Source organism: Heteronotia binoei, chromosome 2, assembly GCF_032191835.1.
Source record: "Heteronotia binoei isolate CCM8104 ecotype False Entrance Well chromosome 2, APGP_CSIRO_Hbin_v1, whole genome shotgun sequence".
In the NCBI taxonomy this organism is placed as follows: Eukaryota; Metazoa; Chordata; class Lepidosauria; order Squamata; family Gekkonidae; genus Heteronotia; species Heteronotia binoei.
Genome location: NC_083224.1, coordinates 7,288,005 through 7,311,591, shown reverse-complemented (window position 1 = coordinate 7,311,591; position 23,587 = coordinate 7,288,005). Strand labels below are relative to the sequence as shown.

General features: G+C 50.5%; 1 protein-coding gene across 1 annotated transcript in view; it reads left to right on the top strand.

Annotated features, from left to right (window-relative positions):
- KIF3B (kinesin family member 3B) overlaps positions 1-23,587 on the top strand; it is a 46,537-nt gene that overhangs the window by 971 nt on the left and 21,979 nt on the right.

Here is a 23,587-nt window from a genome sequence, read left to right as displayed (position 1 = left end):
CCCTCCCGGATCCGGCGCTGCGCTGCAGCGGCGGGAGGGGGGCTCCATGGTGACGGCGGCAGGTGAGTGACCCTCCCTCCCTCCCTCCCCTTCCCGGGCGGCCTCCTCGGGCGCGCGCGCGCGTGCAAAGCAGCGGGGGGGGGGGCGGGCGCGGGCACGTGAGGATGGGGCCAGGAGGGTGGAGGTCGCGCCCTTTGCCCAGGTTGGCCTTCTCTGCAGGGAGCCCGCCTTCAGCTGCTGGGGTTGCCAGTCCCCAGGCGGGGGCGGGGGGGGAAAGGTTCGTGCCTCCGACGACGGCAAAAGGATAAGTATGCATCGCGGTGCAGTTTGAGAAGAAGACGGATTGCAGATTTATACCCCGCCCTTCTCTATGAATCAGAGGCTCAGAGCGGCTCAGGATCCCCTTTCCCTTCCTCCCCCACAACAGACCACCCTGTGAGGCGGGTGGGGCTGAGAGGGCTCTCACGGCAGCTGCCCTTTCAAGGACAACTCCTACAAGAGCTATGGCTGACCCGAGGCCATATCCAGCAGCTGCAAGTGGAGGAGTGGGGAAGAAGAAGAATTGCAGATTTATACCCCACCCTTCTTCTCTGAATCAGAGACTTAGAGCGGCTTACAATCTCCTATATCTTCTTCCCCCCACAACAGACACCCTGTGAGGTGGGTGGGGCTGAGAGGGCTCTCACAGAAGCTGCCCTTTCAAGGACAACTCCTACAAGAGCTATGGCTGACCCGAGGCCATTCCAGCAGCTGCAAGTGGAGGAGTGGGAAGAAGAATTGCAGATTTATACCCCACCTTTCTCTCTGAATCAGAGACTTATAGCAGCTTACAATCTCCTATAGCTTCTTCCCCACAACAGACACCCTGTGAGGTGGGTGGGGCTGAGAGAGCTCTGACAGAAGCTGCCCTTTCAAGGACAACTCTTGCGAGAGCTATGGCTGACCTAAGGCCATTCCAGCAACTGCAGGTGGAGGAGTGGGGAAGAAGAAGAATTGCAGATTTATACCCCGCCCTTCTCTATGAATCAGAGACTCAGAGCAGTTCATGATCTCCTTTATCTTCTTCCCCCACAACAGACACCCTGTGAGGTGGGTGGGGCTGAGAGAGCTCTCCCAAAAGCTGTGCTTTCAAGGACAACTCCTGCAATAGCTATGGCTGACCCAAGCCCATTCCAGCAGCTGCAAGTGGAGGAGTGGGGAAGAAGAAGAATTGCAGGTTTATACCCCCACCCTTCTCTATGAATCAGAGGCTCAGAGCAGCTCATGATCTCCTATATCTTCTTCCTCCACAACAGACACCCTGTGAGGTGGGTGGGGCTGAGAGAGCTCTGACAGAAGCTGCCCTTTCAAGGACAACTCTTGCGAGAGCTATGGCTGACCTAAGGCCATTCCAGCAACTGCAGGTGGAGGAGTGGGGAAGAAGAAGAATTGCAGATTTATACCCCGCCCTTCTCTATGATCAGAGACTCAGAGCAGCTCACGATATCCTTTATCTTCTTCCCCCACAACAGACACCCTGTGAGGTGGGTTGGGCTGAGAGGGCTCTCACAGCAGCTGCCTTTCAAGGATAACTCTTGGGAGAGCTATGGCTGACCCAAGGTAATTCCAGCAGCTGCAAGTGGAGAAGTATGGAAAAAGAAGACTGCAGATTTATACCCCACCCTTCTCTCTGAATCAGAGATTGTAAGTGGCCCGGATCTCTGAGTCAGAGAGAAGGCCAGGGTATAAATCTGCAATTCTTCTTCTCTGTATGTAGCTTCATCTGCAACTGTGAGATGGGATGCTGGACTATAACTGGGGAGCCAGTTTGGTGTAGTGTGAAGCGTGCGGACTCTTATCTGGGAGGACCGAGTTGATTCTCCACTTGCACCTGCTGGAATGGCCTTGGGTCAGCCATAGCCCTGGCAGAGGTTGTCCTTGAAAGGGCAGCTGCTATAGGAGCCCTCTCAGCCCCCACCCACCTCACAGGGTGTCTGTTGTGGGGGGGGGTGAGATATGGGAGATTGTAAGCGGCCCGGATCTCTGATTCAAAGAGAAGTGCGGGGTGTAAATCTGCTGTCTTCTTCACGCAAACGTCTGATGTTTATCATGTGGCTCATGTATTCAGCACATTTGGCCGTCCCTGCCCCTAGACTCAAGACTGGCGAACTGGGTTGGCCTATCTATCCATCTATCATCTATCCATCCATCCATCCTGTGGTTAATAGCCACTGATCCATGCGACGGTCCACCTCACGATTGGACTACTGTAACGCCCTCTACATGGGGCTGCCTCTGTGCCGGACCCGGAAGTTACAGCTAGTGCAGAACGCGGCGGCCAGGCTGTTACTTAGTCTCCCAAGATGGGAACATGTACGGCCGGGGCTACGCGAACTGCACTGGTTACCGATTGAATACCGGGTCCAGTACAAAGTGCTGGTTATCACCTTTAAAGCCCTATATGGCCGAGGACCAGCCTACCTGAAGGACCGTCTCTCCCCGTATGAACCCCAGAGAGCACTGAGGTCAGTAGGAAAGAACAGACTGAATACCCCTGGGCCAAGACAAATTAAACTACAGAACACTCGCTCTCGGGCCTTTTCGGCCGCAGCCCCACATCTCTGGAACCAACTCCCAGAGGAGGTGCGGGCCCTGCGGAACCTTGATCAGTTCCGCAGGGCCTGCAAGACCACCCTTTTTAAATTAGCTTATGAATAACTGAAAATCCGCCATCAGCATCAACTAGAAGAGTGTCAAGGATAGCGTTTAATATGTTTTAGTAATTGTTTTAATTCAGGCTTTTAAGGTTAATTCAATGTTTAATTTAATGTTCTAATGTAACTGTTTTATTGTTGGTGCACCATGGTCACCGTATTGTTAGCCGCCCTGAGCCTGCTTCGGCAGGGGAGGGCGGGGTACAAATAAAATTTATTATTATTATTATTATTATTATATGATGGACCTCTGCTCCATATGCTTATCCAATCCCCTCTTGAAGCTGTCTATGCTTGTGGCCGCCACCACCTCCTGGGGCAGTGAATTCCACACGTTAATCACCCTTTGGGTGAAGAAGGACTTCCTTCCGTTTAACCCGACTGCTCAGCAATTCATTGAATGCCCACGAGTTCTTGTATTGTGAGAAAGGGAGATAAGGACTTCTTTCTTTGCTTTCTCCATCCCAGGCATAATCTTGTCAACCTCTATCGTGTCACCCCGCAGTCGACGTTTCTCCAAGCTAAAGAGCCCCAAGCGTTTTAACCTTTCTTCATGGGGAAAGTGTTCCAAACCTTTAATCATTTTTGTTGCCCTTTCTGGACTTTTCCAATGCTATAAGGTCCTTTTTGAGGTGCGGTGACCAGAATTGTACACAGTATTCCAAAAGGTAAAGATAGTCTCCTGTGCAAGCACCAAGTCATTACTGACCCATGGGGTGATGTCACATCAGGCCGTTTTCGTGGCAGATTTTTCGTTGGCTTAGTTGTGTTTAAAAGAAGAAGAAGAAGATGATATTGGATTTATATCCCGCCCTCCACTCTGAAGAGTCTCAGAGCGGCTCACAATCTCCTTTACCTTCCTCCCCCACAACAGACACCCTGTGAGGTGGGTGGGCTGGAGAGGGCTCTTCCAGCAGCTGCCCTTTCAAGGACAACTTCTGCCAGAGCTATGGCTGACCCAAGGCCATTCCAGCAGGTGCAAGTGGAGGAGTGGGGAATCAAACCCGGTTCTCCCAGATAAGAGTCCACACACTTAACCAATACACCAAACAGGAGTTTGCGTACAGTGATGAAGGGTTAGGGCTGCGGTGTCAAACTCAGTTTTTATGAGGGCTGGATCTGACATAAATGGGAGTTTGTTGGCTGAGCCATGTCAGGGCTGGGCCCTGTGTGTACTTATTTAAGATTAGATAGCAAAGATATAAACTTTATAAAGGACCAGACAAATACAATTAAAACATTTAAAAAACAAAACAAAACCTTAACATAAAACATGTTTAAAACGTTAGTGCTCGTTGGTCTTAAAGGTGCTTTCTTTGCATCTCTCCCATGGGATCCTGGGAACAGCAAAGGAAGCTCTGGCTCTTTCCTTCCTTCCCAGGGGACCAGGAGGGGGAGGAACCTCAGCCAATAGAAGGAAGAGAGGCTTGGCTCAATAGCTCTGCTGTGCAATTGAGACAACCTGGCAAAGCAAGCTCTCCCTTCCTCCCTAAGGGAGAAGCCTCAGCCAATGGAGAAAATAGAGGTTTTGCTCTGTGGCTCCTGTGCGATTGAGCAAGCCTGGCAAAGCAAGCTGTGATGCAGAAGGAAGCGAGAGAGACGGAGAAGGAAGCAACCAGTTGCTCGGGGGGGCCTAATGGGAGCCATCCGAGGGCCTGATTCGGCCCCCGGACCAGGTGTCTGATATCCTGGGTTAGGGTTTCTCAATCGGGATTTGTCAGGATGGCCCCTGCGGGCTTGCGGCCGAGAGGTGAAGTGACCCTAGTTGGTTGATGCTGGTGAGCAGCTTTTGTGTTCTGGGCCTTCATTTGTGGCATTTTGACTGGTCACCCTTGGAAATGGACCCTGGTACGGCAAAGCCGCTCTTAGACTGTGGTCTTTTTCGCTATGCTTGAACTTCCATAGGGTCGTATGCAGTCTTCAGTATATCCTTAAAGACAGCTCTCTTGTTTTCGATGGCCACAGCGTTTTGTCTTCTGCGTGTTCGCATTCCCGTATGCCAGAGTGCATCTTATAGGTAGGGTTATGAGCAAAATGCAAAGGTGAAGCTCCTCGTGTGCGTGGCATGTACCCTCCTAACCTTATTTATTTATTATATCCTAGGCTTGTGTTTTTCTGTAGCAGGAACGCCTTTGCATATTAGGCCACACCTCCCTGATGTAGCCAGTCCTGTAAGAGCGTACGAGGCTCTCTTACAGGGCCTACTGTAAGCTCTTGGAGGATTGGCTACATCTGGGGTGCATGGCCTAACATGCAGAGGCGTTCCTGCTACAAAAGAAGCCCTGATTTATATCCCACCTTTCTTGCCATTGGAGATCCAAAGTGGCTTACAAGACTCTTCGTCTCCTGTTCTCTGTCGGGTGTAGTGGTTAAGTGTGTGGACTCTTACCTGGGAGAACCGGGTTTGATTCCCCGCTCCTCCACTTGCACCTGCTGGAATGGCCTTGGGTCAGCCAGAGCTCTGGCAGAGGTTGTCCTTGAAAGGACAGCTGCTGTGAGAGCCCTCTCCAGCCCCACCCACCTCGCAGGGTGTCTGTTGTGGGGGAGGAAGGTAGAGGAGATTGTGAGCTGCTCTGAGACTCTTCGGAGTGGAGGGCGGGATATAAATCCAATATATTACTGTAATGTAGCACCTCTAATTATTGTGGTTTTTTAAATATTTATGTAACTGTCTTTTAACCGTATTTATTAATTGCATTTATTATATGAGTTGTATCATTATAATCATGGTATACACCATGTCTTGTGAGGCCGCCCTGAGCCTGCCTTGGCGGGGAGGGCGGGATATAAATAAAAGCTTATTATTATTAATATCTTATTATTATTTTCATAACAGGCAGGGACTGTGTGACTGGCCCCAGGTCACTCAGCAAGTTTCCATACTGTGAAGATTTGAACCTGGGTTTCCCAGATCTTTGTCCGATACTTTAACCACACGATATTATAAACCGAGGATGGCCAAACTGTGGCTCAGGAGCCACATGTGGCTCTTTCACACATATTGTGTGGCTCTTGAAGCCCTTGCCACCCGTCAGCCAGCTCGGAGGAAGCTTTTCTCACTTCTCCCAGCCAAGCCAGCTGATAGCTTGGATAATGCTTTTAAAGTTAAAGTTGTTTTCTTTCCACCTCTCCCTTTCCATCTATTTTCCTTACTTCCTTCCTTCCTTCCTTCCTTCCTTCCTTCCTTCCTTCCTTCCTTCCTTCCTTCCTTCCTTCCTTCCTTCCTTCCTTCCTTCCTTCCTTCCTTCCTTCCTTCCTCCCTCCTCCCTCCCTCCCTCCCTCCCTCCCTCCCTCCCTCCCTCCCTCCCTCGTCTCGTGCCTCTCAAACATCTAATGCTCATGTCTTCCAGCTCTCAAACATCCGACGTATCTTCTGCGTGGCTCTTACATTAAGTAAGTTTGGCCACTATTTGTTTGTTTTGCCTATCAAGTCTCAGCCAATTGATGGCAAACCCACAGGGTTTTCAGAAGTGGTTTTGCAATTCCCTGCCTCTGAGTTGCAAACCTGGTGTTCTTTGGTGGTCTCCATCCAAACACTGACCTGGGTCAACCCAGTTTGGTATACCGGTTAAGAGCTCTGGTCTGGAGAAACGGGTTTGAGCCACCACTCCTCCCCATAGTTCTCTTATCTGGGAGAACCGGGTTGGATTCCCCACTCCTCCACTGCACCTGCTGGAATGGCCTTGGGTCAGCCATAGTCTCTTATCTGAGAGAACCGGGTTTGATTCCCCACTCCTCCACTTGCAGCTGCTGGAATGGCCTTGGGTCAGCCATAGCTCTCTTATCTGGGAGAGCCGGGTTTGATTCCCCACTCCTCCACTTGCAGCTGCTGGAATGGCCTTGGGTCAGCCATAGCTCTCTTATCTGGGAGAGCCGGGTTTGATTCCCCACTCTCCACTTGCAGCTGCTGGAATGGCCTTGGGTCAGCCATAGTTCTCTTATCTGAGAGAACCGGGTTTGATTCCCCACTCCTCCACTTGCAGCTGCTGGAATGGCCTTGGTCAGCCAGAGCTCTCTTATCTGGGAGAACTGGGTTTGATTCCCCACTCCTCCACTTGCAGCTGCTGGCATGGCCTTGGGTCAGCCATAGCTCTCTTATCTGGGAGAACTGGGTTTGATTCCCCACTCCTCCACTTGCACCTGCTGGAATGGCCTTGGGTCAGCCATAGTTCTCTTATCTGGGAGAACCGGGTTTGATTCCCCACTCCTCCACTTGCACCTGCTGGAATGGCCTTGGGTCAGCCATAGTTCTCTTATCTGGGAGAACCGGGTTTGATTCCCCACTCCTCCACTTGCAGCTGCTGGAATGGCCTTGGGTCAGCCAGAGCTCTCTTATCTGGGAGAACTGGGTTTGATTCCCCACTCCTCCACTTGCACCTGCTGGAATGGCCTTGGGGTGAGCCATAGCTCTGGCAGAGGTTGTCCTTGAAAGGGCAGCTGCTGGGAGAGCCCTCTCAGCCCCACCCACCTCTCAGGGTGTCTGTTGAGCGTGGGGGAGAAGATATAGGAGATTGTAAGCCGTTCTGAGTCTCTGATTCAGAGAGAAGGGCGAGGTATAAATCTGTATTTTCTTCCCTGTGAGCAGGGGTGGCCAAACTTGCTTAACATAAGAGCCACATAGAATAAATGTAAGATGTTTGAGAGCTGTAAAACAGGAACATCAGATGTTTCAGAGCTGCACGACAGGATGGAAGGAAGGAAGGAGAATAGATGGGGAGAGGTAGGGAGAGATGGGAAGAAAGCAACCTTAAGAGCCAGTTTGGTGTAGTAGTTAAGTGCGTGGACTATTATCTGGGAGAACCAGGTTTGACTCCTCACTCCTCCACTTGCACCTGCTGGAGTGGCCTTGGGTCAGCCAGAGCTCTGACAGAGGTTGTCCTTGAAAGGGCAGGCTGCTGTGAGAGCCCTCTCAGCCCAACCCACCTCCCAGGGTGTCTGTTGTGGGGAGGGAAGGAAAAAGAGATTGGAGGCCGCTCTGAGACTCTGTCCTTGAAAGGGCAGCTTCTGGAGAGGCTCTCTCAGCCCCCACCCGCCTCACAGGGAGTCTGTTGTGGGGGAGGAAGGGAAAGGAGATTGTAGGCCGCTCTGAGACTCTGTCCTTGGGACAGGGGCAGCTGCTGTGGAGAGCCCTCTCAGCCCCACCCACCTCACAGGGTGTCTGTTGTGGGGGAGGACGGGAAAGGAGATTGTTAGCCGCTCTGAGACTGATTCAGGGAGGAGGGAGGGGTATAAATCTGCAACTCTGCTTCTTCTAACTGAAAATAAAGTTCTGTTCTTGTGTTCTTAGTGAGTCTGCTACGTATTTCTTTACCTAACTCCATTCTTGTTCCTTGGCTGTGCGATACGGCATTCAGCGCTACACCCTTGCATTTGCCATCGATTATAATCTTTGGCAGGACATGTCCCCTCGAAGGGAAGAATAAATAACTGGTTTTATCAGATGCGCAGCTAGGACATTCATTTTCTCTTTTGCTCCCGCCAGGCTGGAGTTTGCTAGTGTCACGATGTGTACTTGCCGTTCTGTTTCAGACAGACGGAGAGCAGCACAAAAGAGGCTAGGAGGATGCCTTTCCGGGAGGGCCAGGGGTGGGGCTGCGTTGGGTTAATGTATGAATTGGCACGCTTTCAGATGCCTTTATCACCAACCTTGCCCCGCACGACAGACTCGAGATGTAGCTGCTTTTGCATTCTGTCTGACAAAGAGCTTTTTTTGTTATACACCCAGCCAGCTGACGTTGGGCCCCTGATGAAAGCTGCCATTTTTATTCATTGGTTGGTGATTCCGTTGGATAAAATTAGAACACTTCCTCCCTCCCCCCCAAAAAAAAAATTAGTAAAAAACCCACCCTGAGTCTGTTTTATGGGAAGGGAGGGCTATGAATCGAAAAAGAAATAATTAAGCAAAAACGGGTGAGTTTTGTATAGCCGGTTGTGATTTTGTGAGGTGTTTAGGAATGTTGGAGATTCTCTGGTGAGCGGCCCCATTTTATTTTAATCTTTTTATAATTTAGATTTGTATGCCGCCTCTTGGAATTCTTAGGGCAGTTAACAACAGCTGAGCGGTTGGGTGAGAAGGGATAAAGGAAGTCCTTCTTTACCCATAGGGTGATTAACACATGGAATTCACTGCCGCAGGAGGTGGCGGCGGGCTGCAAGCATAGATAGCTTCAAGAGGAGATTGTCGGAGCGGGAGTAGCAGAGTGAGGGAGATGACTTGCCCGACACAGGGCTTCAGGAAAGAAAATCAGGCAGACGCGTGCAACTAGTGCCAAAAGGTGTATTAACATATATACACGACAAGTGCTCTCTTGTGCAGTCTATACAATATCACCTCCACGGACAAAGTGCTTCGCCTAACCACCATCTCACAGGGAGAGACCTGTGTGATGCACACACAGATCATATATAGTCCAAGCAGCCAATCCTGGCCGTGCTGACTCAGCAGATTGCATCACTTGGCTTCTGCCGGCTCAAGCCGGTCTGCTGATCAGGTCACTGTGACCTAGCCTGGCAGCTAGATCACCAGCTGTCATACTGTGGCTGTCAGACTGGGTTTATGTAGATTCTTGCTCCAACACACCTCCTAATCTATTTAAACCCAGTATACCCAAAACACTTTACACAGTTTACATACATGTCCACCAGCAACATTACAGTTCATATTTACGTAGCTCGGAACCCTTTCCGGAATTCGTTCAGGAACTCATCATGATTGTAAAACACATCATCGTGTTCCTGTTCAGCCAGCTCTTTCAGACGCTTGGCTTCAGCCTCCTTCTCCCTTGCCTCGCACTCTGCCACCCAGGCTTTCCATTTCTTAGCCTTTTCTTTTAACATTTCCTCAAATCCGGGTGGGTCTGGATTGACAGTCAGAGTGACATAGGGACACTTGTACCTAGCGGGACGTTGGCCTTTGGTGGACCTGGCAGACACCCGTGGCCCTGTGCTTGGACCAGCTTTGTCTTCTTCGGGTTGCTCTGTTCCCACCTCCTGGGCTGGTTGCTCTGCCCCTGTAATTGGGTGTTGAACCTCCTGACTCTCACACTTTACCTCCAGTTCCTGCATTTGAGGCTCTGCCTCCTGACTCTGCTCGTCAGGCTCTGTGCCAGCATTCGGCTCACCTTCTCCAGCCCCACTGGGTGCCACCTCCTGGGCTGGAGTTCTGGGCTGCGCTCCAACATCGTTATCGCTACTTGGCAGCAGGACAAATTGTTTCTGCAAGGAGTGCAACCTTGGCCAGCTGCTTTCTTCATTGAACTGGGCACTCTTACTAAGTGTTATCTTGCTTTTGCTATTGCAGAAACGATAACACCTGGCCCTTGGCTTGTAGCCCAGAAAAATTAGGCTCTCTGCCCGGACATCCCCCTCCCCGCTACTCGTGGAGTGGATGCCAACCCGAGCCCGTGACCCAAAGACTTTTAAAGAACTCAAATCTGGGGTCTTGTTCAACAGTAACCTGTAAGGCACATTTTTCACAGTATTACACCAAACCCTATTTTGCAAAAAAACAGCTGCATGTATGGTTTCTGCCCAATAGGTCATTGGCAGTTGTGCATCCTCTAGCATGCAATACATCACATTCTGCAATACAGCCCCATGCCCATTTTCTCGGGGCGTTGCCGGGTTCGTCAGACGGTGGGCGATGCCCTTGTTCTCCAGCCAACGTTTCATCTGGTTAGATAAGAATTCCCCCCCTCTGTCGGTTTGTACAGCCAGGAGATTAACCCCTAATTGTCTCTCCACTGCTTTGACCCACTTGGTGAATGTCTTATACACCTCAGACTTATGCACCATGGTGAAAACCCACGCGTACCTCGTGTGGTCGTCGGTGGCCACCAAGCAGTATCTCCTCCCCGACAGACTCTTTGGCAATGGGCCAATAACGTCTAAATGGACTAGTTCCAGGGCTCGTGTGCTTTCCCTTGAGCTTTCTTTAGCAACAGCACACGCCTTGCTTTTGGTCTTCTTGCAGACCTGGCAATCCAAGTAACATTTGCAAGGATTTACTTTCAAACTAGGCACAAGCTCCAGGGTTTTCTTTAACGCCCTAAATCCGCAGTGCCCAAGTCTCCTATGGAGCAAATGTATACAATTATCGTGCACAGGCTCATTCGACACCTGAGCCACCTGGGCACAATCACTCTGGACCACATACAGTTTACCTTCCCTCTTTCCTGTCACAAGCAACTTTCCCCCACCTCCCAGGATTTTGCAGCAGGTTTTCTCAAATCTCACCTGGTATCCCTGGTCAAACAGTGTGCTAACACTCAACAGGTTAGACTGCAGTGAGGGTACATACAACACATTTTGCAACATACATTTCAGTGCAGGAAATTCCACATTGCCTGAGCAAACAGAATTGGCAGTGGTCCCATCAGCCAATCTCACATACTTATGCTCAGGACCGTCAATGTTTTTCAACAACTCCTTCTCGCAGCAGAGATGGCTCGTTGCCCCGGAGTCTAAAATCCAAGCAGACCCTGTGCTCTCTACTGCAGACGTGACCAGCCGGGTTGCTTCCTCACACGGGCTGGCGGTCCTCCGCTCTCGCCGCACACGCCCCCGCCTCTTCTCCCTCTCAGGGCAAGCTCGGAGCAGGTGCTGCGACGACCCGCATCCATAGCAGCGACGGACTGCAAACGCAGTCGGCTCCACTTCCTCCACCTTCGGACGCCTGCCAGCAGCAAAAGCTGGCTCATTCTTGGCTGTCTTCCCGGACACACCGATAACAGCACGCTGCCCGGCCGACACCCCCGGACAGCTCACGGCCGCAATTCTCTCTTGGAAGTCAAGCAGGTGGGCACAGACGTATTCCATGGTCAGGGTCGCTACGTCCACCGTCTCCAGAGAAGTTATCAGGGGAGTGTACTCAGGTGGCAACGACGACAGCAAAATGTACACTCTGTCGTCTGGAGCTACAGTCTTGCCTCTTGCCTCCAGCTCAACGAAACAGTCCGTTAGCCGTTTGATGTGATCTTTCACACACCCTCCAGCCGGCATAACGGTGCGGAACATCCTCCTTGTCAAGGCCATGAGGGAACCAACAGTGGTGCTAACATGCACCGCACTCAACGCGTCCCAGGCAGCCTTGGGAGTGTCCTTCCCTCGCACATAAACCAGCTGGTCATCTCCTATAGATAGCACTATGTTGGCCAGTGCCTTATCCGACAACACAGTCTCGGCAGGAGATAAGTCAGCAGGGGGGTTACTCACGAACAGCCATTGCCCTTCACGCTTGAGGTAGTGTTGCATTCTCAGGCTCCACACCGCGTAGTTGGCTGAGGTGAGCTTCTCAACGGCTACTCCAAGCTGTTGCTGAGCCATCGTGCCGACTCCTCCTCACGGCTGGCTGCCGACGTCCCTCTGGCTCTCAAACAGAGAACGGTGGTGCTTCTGTGTCCTTCACCGGCGTTCCTCGCCTCCGGCTCTTTCCAAACTCACAGTCAGCTCAACTCTCAACTCTCTCCTCCGCGCAGCGGAAGCGTGCTGGGCCCATAACCCTGTCGGAGCGGGAGTAGCAGAGTGAGGGAGATGACTTGCCCGACACAGGGCTTCAGGAAAGAAAATCAGGCAGACGCGTGCAACTAGTGCCAAAAGGTGTATTAACATATATACACGACAAGTGCTCTCTTGTGCAGTCTATACAATATCACCTCCACGGACAAAGTGCTTCGCCTAACCACCATCTCACAGGGAGAGACCTGTGTGATGCACACACAGATCATATATAGTCCAAGCAGCCAATCCTGGCCGTGCTGACTCAGCAGATTGCATCACTTGGCTTCTGCCGGCTCAAGCCGGTCTGCTGATCAGGTCACTGTGACCTAGCCTGGCAGCTAGATCACCAGCTGTCATACTGTGGCTGTCAGACTGGGTTTATGTAGATTCTTGCTCCAACAGAGATTGGATAAGCATGTGGAGCAGAGGTCCATCAGTGGCTATTAGCCACAACATATAGATGGAACTCTCTGTCTGGGGCAGTGATGCTCTGTATTCTTGGTGCTTCAGGGAGGGGCCACAGTGGGAGGACTTCTAGTGTCCTGGCCCCACTGGTGGACCTCCTGATGGCACCTGGTTTTTTGGACACTGTGTGACACAGAGTGTTGGGCTGCATTGGCCACTGGCCTGATCCAATATGGCTTCTCTTCTGTTCTTCTGTGACACAGAGTGTTGGACTGGATGGGCCACTGGCCTGATCCAACATGGCTTCTCTTATGTTCTTATGTGACACAGAATGTTGAGGGGCCATTGGCCTGATCCAACAGGGCTTCTCTTATGTTAGAACATAAGAACATAAGAGAAGCCATGTTAGATCAGGCCAATGGCCCATCCAGTCCAACATTCTTTGTCACACAGCGGCCAAATATACACACACACACACTGTGGCTAATAGCCACTGATGGACCTCTGCTCCATATTTTTATCTAACCTCCTCTTCAAGGTGGCTATGCTTGTGGCCGCCACCACCTCCTGTGGCAGTGAATCCCACGTGTTAATCACCCTTTGGTTGAAGAAGGACTTCCTTTTATCCGTTCTAACCCATCTGCTCAGCAATTTCATTGAGTGGCCACGAGTTCTCGTAGTGGGAGAAAAGGACTTCTTTCTCTACTTTCTCCATCCCATGCAGAATCTTGTAAACCTCTATCATGTCACCCCGCAGTCGATGTTTCTCCAAGCTAAAGAGTCCCAAGGGAGGTTATATGGAACTTCAACATTTCAAGCAGAAGCTTCGGTTAACAGGATACCGTTTAGTCTGCATAGGCAGTCATAAGCCCTGCTGGGCAAATGCCCCGCCCATTTTCTAAAAGCATTTAGTGGGCACCAGGAAACGTGTCAGCGGGTGGCATGGCACCCATGGGTATTGCATTTGAGAATCAAAGCTTCAGTTAGTGATAACACAGTCGTAGGCGGTAATGTGGAATGAGCTGTACTTCTTTCGATTCTGCTCAGAGCAGATGGGCCCTGTCTCATGTTCCAAACCTCTAGAAACGGAATTGTGATAGAAAGAACATTTTTCTAAGGCAGCGGTCCCCAAGCTTTTTTGGCACCAGGGACTGGTTTTGTGGAAGGTAGTTTTTCCGTGGACCGGTGGGGAAGGAGGAGGGGGAATGGTTTCAGGATGATACAATCGTGCACTTTATTTCTATTCGTTTGGTGTGGTAGTTAAGTGTGCGGACTCTTATCTGGGAGAACCGGGTTTGATTTCCCACTCGCAGCTGCCGGAATGGCCTCGGGTCAGCCAGAGCTCTCGCAGAGGTTGTCTTTGAAAGGGCCGCTTTTGTCAGAGCTCTCTCAGCCCCACCCACCTCACAGGGTGTCTGCTGTGGGGGGGAGAAGACGTAGGAGGTTGTAAGAACTGTCCTTGAAAGGGCAGCTGCTGTGAGAGCCCTCTCAGCCCCACCCATCTCACAGGGTGTCTGTTGTGGGGGGAAAGTGAAGGAGATTGTGAGCCGCTCTGAGACTCTGAAATTCGGAGTGGAGGGCAGGATATAAATCAAATGTAGTATTATTATTGTTGTTGTTACTACAACTACTACATTGTAATATATAATGAAATAATCATACAATTCACGGCCCAATTGCTAACAGGCCACGAACCGGTACCGGTCCACGGACTAAGGGTTGGGGACCCCTGATCTGATGCATGTGACGCTGCTGCTGCTATTGGATTTATATCCTGCCCTCCACTCCAGATCTCAGAATTTCAGAGCAGCTCACAATCTCTTTTATCTTCCTCCCCCACAACAGACACCCTGCGAGGTGGGTGGGGCTGAGAGGGCTCTCCCAGAAGCCGCCCTTTCAAGGACAACTCTTACAATCTCCTTTACCTTCCTCCCCCACAACAGACACCCTGCGAGGTGGGTGGGGCTGAGAGGGCTCTCCCAGAAGCCGCCCTTTCAAGGACAGTTCTTACAGTCTCCTTTACCTTCCCCCTCCCCCACAACAGACACCCTGCGAGGTGGGTGGGGCTGAGAGGGCTCTCCCAGAAGCCGCCCTTTCAAGGACAACTCTTACAATCTCCTTTACCTTCCTCCCCCACAACAGACACCCTGCGAGGTGGGTGGGGCTGAGAGGACTCTCCCAGAAGCCGCCCTTTCAAGGACAACTCTTACAATCTCCTTTACCTTCCTCCCCCACAACAGACACCGTGTGAGGTGGGTGGGGCTGAGAGAACTCTCCCAGAAGCTGCCCTTTCAAGGACAACTCTTGCGACAGCTGTGGCTGACCCAAGGCCATTCCAACAGCTGCAAGTGGAGGAATCAAACCCGGTTCTCCCAGATAAGAGTCTGCATGCTCTCATCGGCGTCCTCTTGGAGAAAAGCAAGATAAAAGTATTTTAATAAACAAGTTTCTTCAGGTCTGGCAGATGAAAACCGTTTTAAACCCTACTTTTCGATTCTAGCTGGAAATATAATTCCTGATGTGCACTTGGTAGAGTCAGCTGAATCCTAGCTTTCTTATAATTTCTTCCCAGTACTGCCCTGTTGCTCCCATCTGGAATACCTCTTTTTGTTACCGAGATCTTGAGGAGAGCGATTTTTTTTTTTAAAGAAATCACCAAATTTTCTGCTTGTTGGGCGTAATCACCAAAGAAGCCAAGTGAGGCTAACAAAGGAATGAAATTACATCCGAAAATACCTGGAAGTGTTAAGTAGATTTGTGCTTTCAAGCAATATCCGTTTGCTCGGGCTTGCTGAGGTGGGTGGGCTTCTTCCTTTGGACCCCACAGAAACGAAACTAAAGACAGACCCGAAATATATTGTGTTGGTTCGTTGGCTCCAGCAGCCCAGGCTGATCGAATTAATTGGTCTCCTCCCTTCCTGCCATCTGAAATCCTCCGATGATCGAGCTGCCACATTTAATTGAATTTCAAACCGTACCAGCACTTATTTCTCAGGCATGACCTCATCCCATGCTTCCCAGATTCTGCGCTGGAGCCAACTGAAAATGCAATCTGAAACTTGGAGCGCCGGTGGATTAGAGTCAATTTGGGATCAGGCCAGACTGCTTTGACTTTCATGAGGGGCGAGACCTGCTGTTGGACGGGGCCGCAGTATAAAGGGTTGTATGCAGCAGGCTGTGGGGGGGGGGACCTATTCATCTGCGGGGGCTGCATCCGGTTAGCTGCAGGTAATTTACGTGTTTAAGTGCTTGCATTCGCTGCGCAGTCATGCATGTTTAGGAAAGCCAGAGCCAGCTTTGCAGAAGATGTTCTGTTTCATGTGGAAGGGTGTTTCCGGATCAATCGTGGGCATTCGATGAAATTGCTGAGCAGCCAGGTTAAAACGGATAAAAGGAAGTCCTTCTTCACCCAAAGGGTGATTAACGTGTGGAATTCACTGCCACAGGAGGTGGCGGCGGCTACAAGCATAGCCAGCTTCAAGAGGGGACTGGATAAAAATATGGAGCAGAGGTCCATCAGTGGCTATTAGCCACAGTGTGTGTGTATATATAAAATTTTATGCCACTGTGTGACACAGAGTTTTGGACTGGATGGGCCATTGGCCTGATCCAATATGGCTTCTCTTATGTTCTTAATCGCCCCTGTGTTCTGGTTTGTAGCCAGTGCCTGCAAAGATAGAGGCGCTTTCTTTGCCCAAGCTCAGGATAGGACTTCTGCCTCAGAACCAGTTTGGTGTAGTGGTGAAGTGCTTGGACCCTTATGCGGGAGAACCGGGTTTGATTCCCCACTCCTCCACTCGCAGCTGCTGCAATGGCCTTGGGTCGGCCATAGCTCTGGCAGAGGTTGTCCTTGAAAGGGCAGCTTCTGGGAGAGCTCTCTCAGCCCCAACCACCTCACAGGGTGTCTGCTGTGGGGGGAGAAGATATAGGAGATTTTAAGCCGCTCTGAGTCTCTGATTCAGAGAGAAGAGTGGGGTATAAATCTACTGTCTTCTTGAGAGCCAGTTTGGTGTAGTGGTGAAGTGTGCGGACTCTTCTCTGGGAGAACTGGGTTTGATTCCCTGCTCCTCCACTTGCACCTGCTGGAATGGCCTTGGGTCAGCCAGAGCTCTGGCAGAGGTTGTCCTTGAAAGGGCAGCTTCTGGGAGAGCTCTCTCAGCCCCACCCACCCTCCCAGGGTGTCTGTTGTGGGGTGGGGGGAGGGTGGGAGGTAAAGGAGATTGTGACCGCTCTGAGACTCTGAGATTCAGAGTATAGGGCGGGATATAAATCCAATATCATCATCATCATCATCTTAGGACCATTTGCTGTGGTTGCTCCCTGCTATTGGCACCTTTTCTACCTCCCACCAGCATCTTCCCTCATGGCTTCATTTGGCAGAAGAAGTAACTGGGATTGCATAGGTTGGGTTGTTCAGGGTGGTATGAATTAGAGAGGATTGTGAGGCACTCCAAAGCGATCTGTTGAGGCTGGGTGAGTGGGCGTCAACGTGGCAGATGCGGTTCAATGTGGCCAAGTGCAAAGTAATGCTCATTGGGGCCAAAAATCCCAGCTACAAATACAAGTTGATGGGATGTGAACTGGCAGAGACTGACCAAGAGAGAGATCTTGGGGTTGTGGTAGAGAACTCACTGAAAATGTCAAGACAGCGTGCGATTGCAATAAAAAAGGCCAACGGCATGCTGGGAATTATTAGGAAGGGAATTGAAAACAAATCAGCCAGTATCATAATGCCCCTGTATAAGTCGATGGTGCGGTCTCATTTGGAATGCTCTGTACAATTCTTTTCATTGCACCTCAAAAAGATATGACAGCATTGGAAAAAGTCCAACATGGCTTCTCTTCTGTTCTTAACAAGAACATCAGAAGAGCTCTGCTGGATGAGACCAGTGAGGGTCCATCTAGTCCAGCCTCCTGTCTCACACAGGGGCCAACCAGTTCCTCTGGAAGGCCAACAACAGGGCAGAGAGGCTGAAACCTTCATAAGAACATCAGAAGAGCCCTGCTGGATCAGACCAGAGAGGGTCCATCTAGTCCAGCCTCCTGCCTCACACAGTGGCCAATCAGTTCCTCTGGAGTGCCAACAACAGGGCAGAGAGGCTGAGGCCTTCATAAGAACATCAGAAGAGCCCTGCTGGATGAGACCAGTGAGGGTCCATCTAGTCCAGCCTCCTGTCTCACACAGGGGCCAACCAGTTCCTCTGGAAGGCCAACAACAGGGCAGAGAGGCTGAGGCCTTCATAAGAACATCAGAAGAGCCCTGCTGGATCAGACCAGAGAGAGTCCATCTAGTCCAGCATCCTGCCTCACACAGTGGCCAATCAGTTCCTCTGGAGTGCCAACAACAGGGCAGAGAGGCCGAGGCCTTCATAAGAACATCAGAAGAGCCCTGCTGGGTCAGACCAGGGAGGGTCCATCTAGTCCAGCCTCCTGTCTCACACAGTGGACACACCCAGTTCCTCTGGATGGCTGTGCTCTGTGTTGGGTAACCCAAAGTAATTGTCCTTTCTTTATCCTGCGTTCAGAATCCCTAAAGCATATTTAGAGCTGCAGTGGCTGAAGACAGTCCATCTAGGTCAGCACTGAGAAAGGCAGAGTCTCTCCAGGTTTGGACCCAGGAAGCTGGCTTAAATTGAGTCAGACCCTTGGTCCATCGGGATAACTCCTGTCTATTCAGATTATCCGTGGCTCTCCAAGGTCTCAGGCCGAGGTCTTTCACATCGCCGACAACCCTGTCTTTTTAGCTGGAGATGCCAGGGATTGAACCTGGGGCCTTGTGCATGCCAAGCAGATGCTCTGCCGCTGAGCCACAGTCTTTCCCAGCCCTGCAGAGAGAGGCTGGGCTTTGAACCGGAGACCTTCTGCATGCAAAACCAGTCGCCGTCATTGTGCTACAGAGCTGAGCATGCAACTTGCCCATTATCCAGTTTAATATATGCCAACACATGCCAGCAGATGCCCTTCTGCCAGAACTGGGCTAACATGTCTGTCAAGCATCGATATTTTGAAATAATCAAGCTTTTGTTTTAAATCAAAGACTTGCTTTATTGAAACTCCATGACTTGCTCCAAGGACTCAAACCTTGGAAGTGATACAGATTGTCACAGTGCAAAGTATCTTAAAGGTTACTTCAAAGGCAGGGTTACAGATAACTTCAAAAGAATAACATATAGATGCAAATTGCATGGAAGGTTCATAGGCTACTAACAACTATCTCTTTGGTTACTGAAGAATGTAGACGTCTCCTTTTCTCACACATTCTGTACTTGCTGATAAGACCTTTTGGTGCGAACCTGTGGGAGAGGCATTTTACATTTCTAATACAAGGTTACTTACATATCCTGAAGCAGAGAGATTTATTATGCATCTACTGAAAGAAAGGGAGGATGAAGAGAGGGGAGGGGAAGGAAGGGAGAATGACAAAGTAGGAGTAAAGCAACACTTAGAAAATAGCATGCCTGACAGTCCGTTCCAGCGTGAGAAAAATCAGTGTACGCTAGTGGGACATAAGAAAGCACAACATCCAGAAGACAGTGGGAGATCATTTTAATCTTCCTAAACCTGCTGTTACCTCCTGAAAGTCATTGTTCTGTCCCCCCCCCCCAAAAAAAAAACCTTCGAAGGGAATGTACAATGCAAAAATGCTGAATAAGAACTCATCAAGTAATTAACCGCCACATGTCCTCCTGGCTTAAACAAAGACTTAGGTTTCCTTATTCACTGTGGTTTTTAAGAACTCTACAGAACCTACTTGACAGAAACTTTGGTTGGCTACTTTTAGCATGTTTTACCAGACTATACGTTTGTGCTAAGAGCCCCGTGGCGCAGAGTGGTAAAGCTGTAGTACTGCAGTCCGAGCTCTCTGCTCACGACCTGAGTTTGATCCCAGCAGAAGCTGGGTTCAGGTAGCTGGCTCTAGGTTGATTCAGCCTTCCACCTTTCCGAGGTTGTTAAAATGTGTATCCAGCTTGCTGGGGAGAAAGTGTCGATGACTGGGGGAAGGCAATGGCAAACCACCCTGTAAAAAGTCTACCCAGAAAACGTGAAAGCAACATCACCCCAGAGTGGGAAACGACTGGTGCTTGCACAGGGAACTATCTTTACGTTTACCTTTGTGCTGGCATCAGTTAATTTTCACATACTTTTCACTTTGTGTGTTCGAACCTCTGAGCTTTCTCATCACTCTTTTGTTTTTAATTGCTAATTCTATACTGCGAGATCACACTTTGAAGTTTTATGGTGGTTGTCACAGAGCCTCTCCACATCTTTCCCACCTAGTTGATCTATGCTTCAAAGACTTTCTGCTTTAACTCTTCTCTCTCCGTCAAACCTGCGGCATAAGAATGATTCTCAGTTTGATTCGGGGAAGTATCTGTGACTCACCAAAGCTTGTATCAGAATAAGTGTTTAGTCTGAAAGGCGCTGCTAGACTTTTGTTGCGTTATGCCGCGGCACCCTCTGCCCCTTTGGCTTCACCCACTCTTCACCCAGGGGCATCAGACATGTGGCCCAGGGGCTGAATTAGGCCTCCGGAGGGCTCCTATCAGGCCCCCAAGCAAGAGGCTGTCATCTGCTTCCTTCTCCCCCTCTCTCGCTTCCTTCTGCATCACAACTTGCTCAATCGCACAGGAGGTACAGAGCAAAGCCTCTATTTTCTCCGCTGGCTGAGACTCCTCTCTTGGGGAGGAAGGAGGGAGGGATGGAGAGCTTGCTTTGCCAGGCTCTCTCAATTGCACAGTAAAGCTACTGAGCCAAGCCTCTCTTCCTTCTAATGGCTGAGGCTCCTCCCTCTCCGGCCCACCTGGGGAAGGATGGAAAGCTTCCTTTGCCCAGTTCCCTGGATCCCATGGGAGAGATACAAAGAAAGCTGCTTTAAGACCAATGAGTGCTCATGTTTTAAACATGTTTTATTTTAAGATTTTTTTTGTGTGTGTGTGTTTCTCTGTGTGCTTTATAAAGTTTATATCTCTGCTGCCAAATCTTAAATAGGTACGCACACAAGGCCCGACCCGACAAGGTCTCATTTATGTCAGATCCGGCCCTCATAACAAATGGGTTCGACACCCCTGCAGAACAGGGGCGGCCAACAGTAGCTCTCCAGATTTTTTTTTTGCCTACAACTCCCATCAGCCCCAGCCAGCATGCTGGCTGGGGCTGATGGGAGTTGTAGGCAAAAAACATCTGGAGAGCTACCGTTGGCCACCCCTGCTGTAGAAGGTGAGACCAGCCGGCAAGATTCTGTTTCCTGCTCAAATTGTCAGCCCTCCCAGACACTCTTGACACCCCTGGAGAGATTTTTTTTTAGAAATTATTATTTGGCGAGAGCAGTAGAATAGGCTGTTTGATTCTTTTGTTAGGAGCAGTGGCTGTCTCCATTATCTGCACCTCTCAAGTGCGGAGGAGGAAGCCCGTGTCCCAGTTTTAGCCAAGCAAAATTAATGATTGGCAGAACGGCAGGTGGGTTCAGTCGTTCTGGAACCTGTGATCTCCTGACCTGGAAAGTCTCCCGTGGCCCTTCCCCACCTCCGTGGCAACTCTATGTAGGCACAGATTGCGAAGAGAAGAAGATGATACTGGATTTATATCCCGCCCTCCACTCTGAAGAGTCTCAGAGCGGCTCACAATCTCCTTTCCCTTCCTCCCCTACAACAGACACCCTGTGAGGTAGATGAAGATATTGGATTTATATCCCGCCCTCCACTCCGAAGAGTCTCAGAGCGGCTCACAATCTCCTTTCCCTTCCTCCCCCACAACAGACACCCTGTGAGGTAGATGAAGATATTGGATTTATATCCCGCCCTCCACTCCAAAGAGTCTCAGAGTGGCTCACAATCTCCTTTCCCTTCCTCCCCCACAACAGACACCCTGTGAGGTAGATGAAGATATTGGATTTATATCCCGCCCTCCACTCCGAAGAGTCTCAGAGTGGCTCACAATCTCCTTTCCCTTCCTCCCCCACAACAGACACCCTGTGAGGTAGATGAAGATATTGGATTTATATCCCGCCCCCCACTCCGAAGAGTCTCAGAGCGGCTCACAATCTCCTTTCCCTTCCTCCCCCACAACAGACACCCTGTGAGGTAGATGAAGATATTGGATTTATATCCCGCCCTCCACTCCGAAGAGTCTCAGAGCGGCTCACAATCTCCTTTCCCTTCCTCCCCCACAACAGACACCCTGTGAGGTAGATGAAGATATTGGATTTATATCCCGCCCTCCACTCCGAAGAGTCTCAGAGCGGCTCACAATCTCCTTTCCCTTCCTCCCCCACAACAGACACCCTGTGAGGTAGATGAAGATATTGGATTTATATCCCGCCCTCCACTCCGAAGAGTCTCAGAGCGGCTCACAATCTCCTTTCCCTTCCTCCCCCACAACAGACACCCTGTGAGGTAGATGAAGATATTGGATTTATATCCCGCCCTCCACTCCAAAGAGTCTCAGAGTGGCTCACAATCTCCTTTCCCTTCCTCCCCCACAACAGACACCCTGTGAGGTAGATGAAGATATTGGATTTATATCCCGCCCTCCACTCCGAAGAGTCTCAGAGTGGCTCACAATCTCCTTTCCCTTCCTCCCCCACAACAGACACCCTGTGAGGTAGATGAAGATATTGGATTTATATCCCGCCCCCCACTCCGAAGAGTCTCAGAGCGGCTCACAATCTCCTTTCCCTTCCTCCCCCACAACAGACACCCTGTGAGGTAGATGAAGATATTGGATTTATATCCCGCCCTCCACTCCGAAGAGTCTCAGAGCGGCTCACAATCTCCTTTCCCTTCCTCCCCCACAACAGACACCCTGTGAGGTAGATGAACATATTGGATTTATATCCCGCCCTCCACTCCGAAGAGTCTCAGAGCGGCTCACAATCTCCTTTCCCTTCCTCCCCCACAACAGACACCCTGTGAGGTAGATGAAGATATTGGATTTATATCCCGCCCCCCACTCCGAAGAGTCTCAGAGCGGCTCACAATCTCCTTTCCCTTCCTCCCCCACAACAGACACCCTGTGAGGTAGATGAAGATATTGGATTTATATCCCGCCCCCCACTCCGAAGAGTCTCAGAGCGGCTCACAATCTCCTTTACCTTCCTTCCCCACAACAGACACCCTGTGAGGTAGATGAAGATATTGGATTTATATCCCGCCCTCCACTCCGAAGAGTCTCAGAGCGGCTCACAATCTCCTTTCCCTTCCTCCCCCCACAACAGACACCCTGTGAGGTAGATGAAGATATTGGATTTATATCCTGCCCTCCACTCCGAGAGTCTCAGAGCGGCTCACAATCTCCTTTCCCTTCCTCCCCCACAACAGACACCCTGTGAGGTAGATGAAGATATTGGATTTATATCCCGCCCTCCACTCCGAGAGTCTCAGAGCTGCTCACAATCTCCTTTCCCTTCCTCCCCCACAACAGACACCCTGTGAGGTAGATGAAGATATTGGATTTATATCCCGCCCTCCACTCCGAAGAGTCTCAGAGCGGCTCACAATCTCCTTTCCCTTCCTCCCCCACAACAGACACCCTGTGAGGTAGATGAAGATATTGGATTTATATCCCGCCCCCCACTCCGAAGAGTCTCAGAGCGGCTCACAATCTCCTTTACCTTCCTTCCCCACAACAGACACCCTGTGAGGTAGATGAAGATATTGGATTTATATCCCGCCCTCCACTCCGAAGAGTCTCAGAGCGGCTCACAATCTCCTTTCCCTTCCTCCCCCCACAACAGACACCCTGTGAGGTAGATGAAGATATTGGATTTATATCCTGCCCTCCACTCCGAGAGTCTCAGAGCGGCTCACAATCTCCTTTCCCTTCCTCCCCCACAACAGACACCCTGTGAGGTAGATGAAGATATTGGATTTATATCCCGCCCTCCACTCCGAGAGTCTCAGAGCTGCTCACAATCTCCTTTCCCTTCCTCCCCCACAACAGACACCCTGTGAGGTAGATGAAGATATTGGATTTATATCCCGCCCTCCACTCCG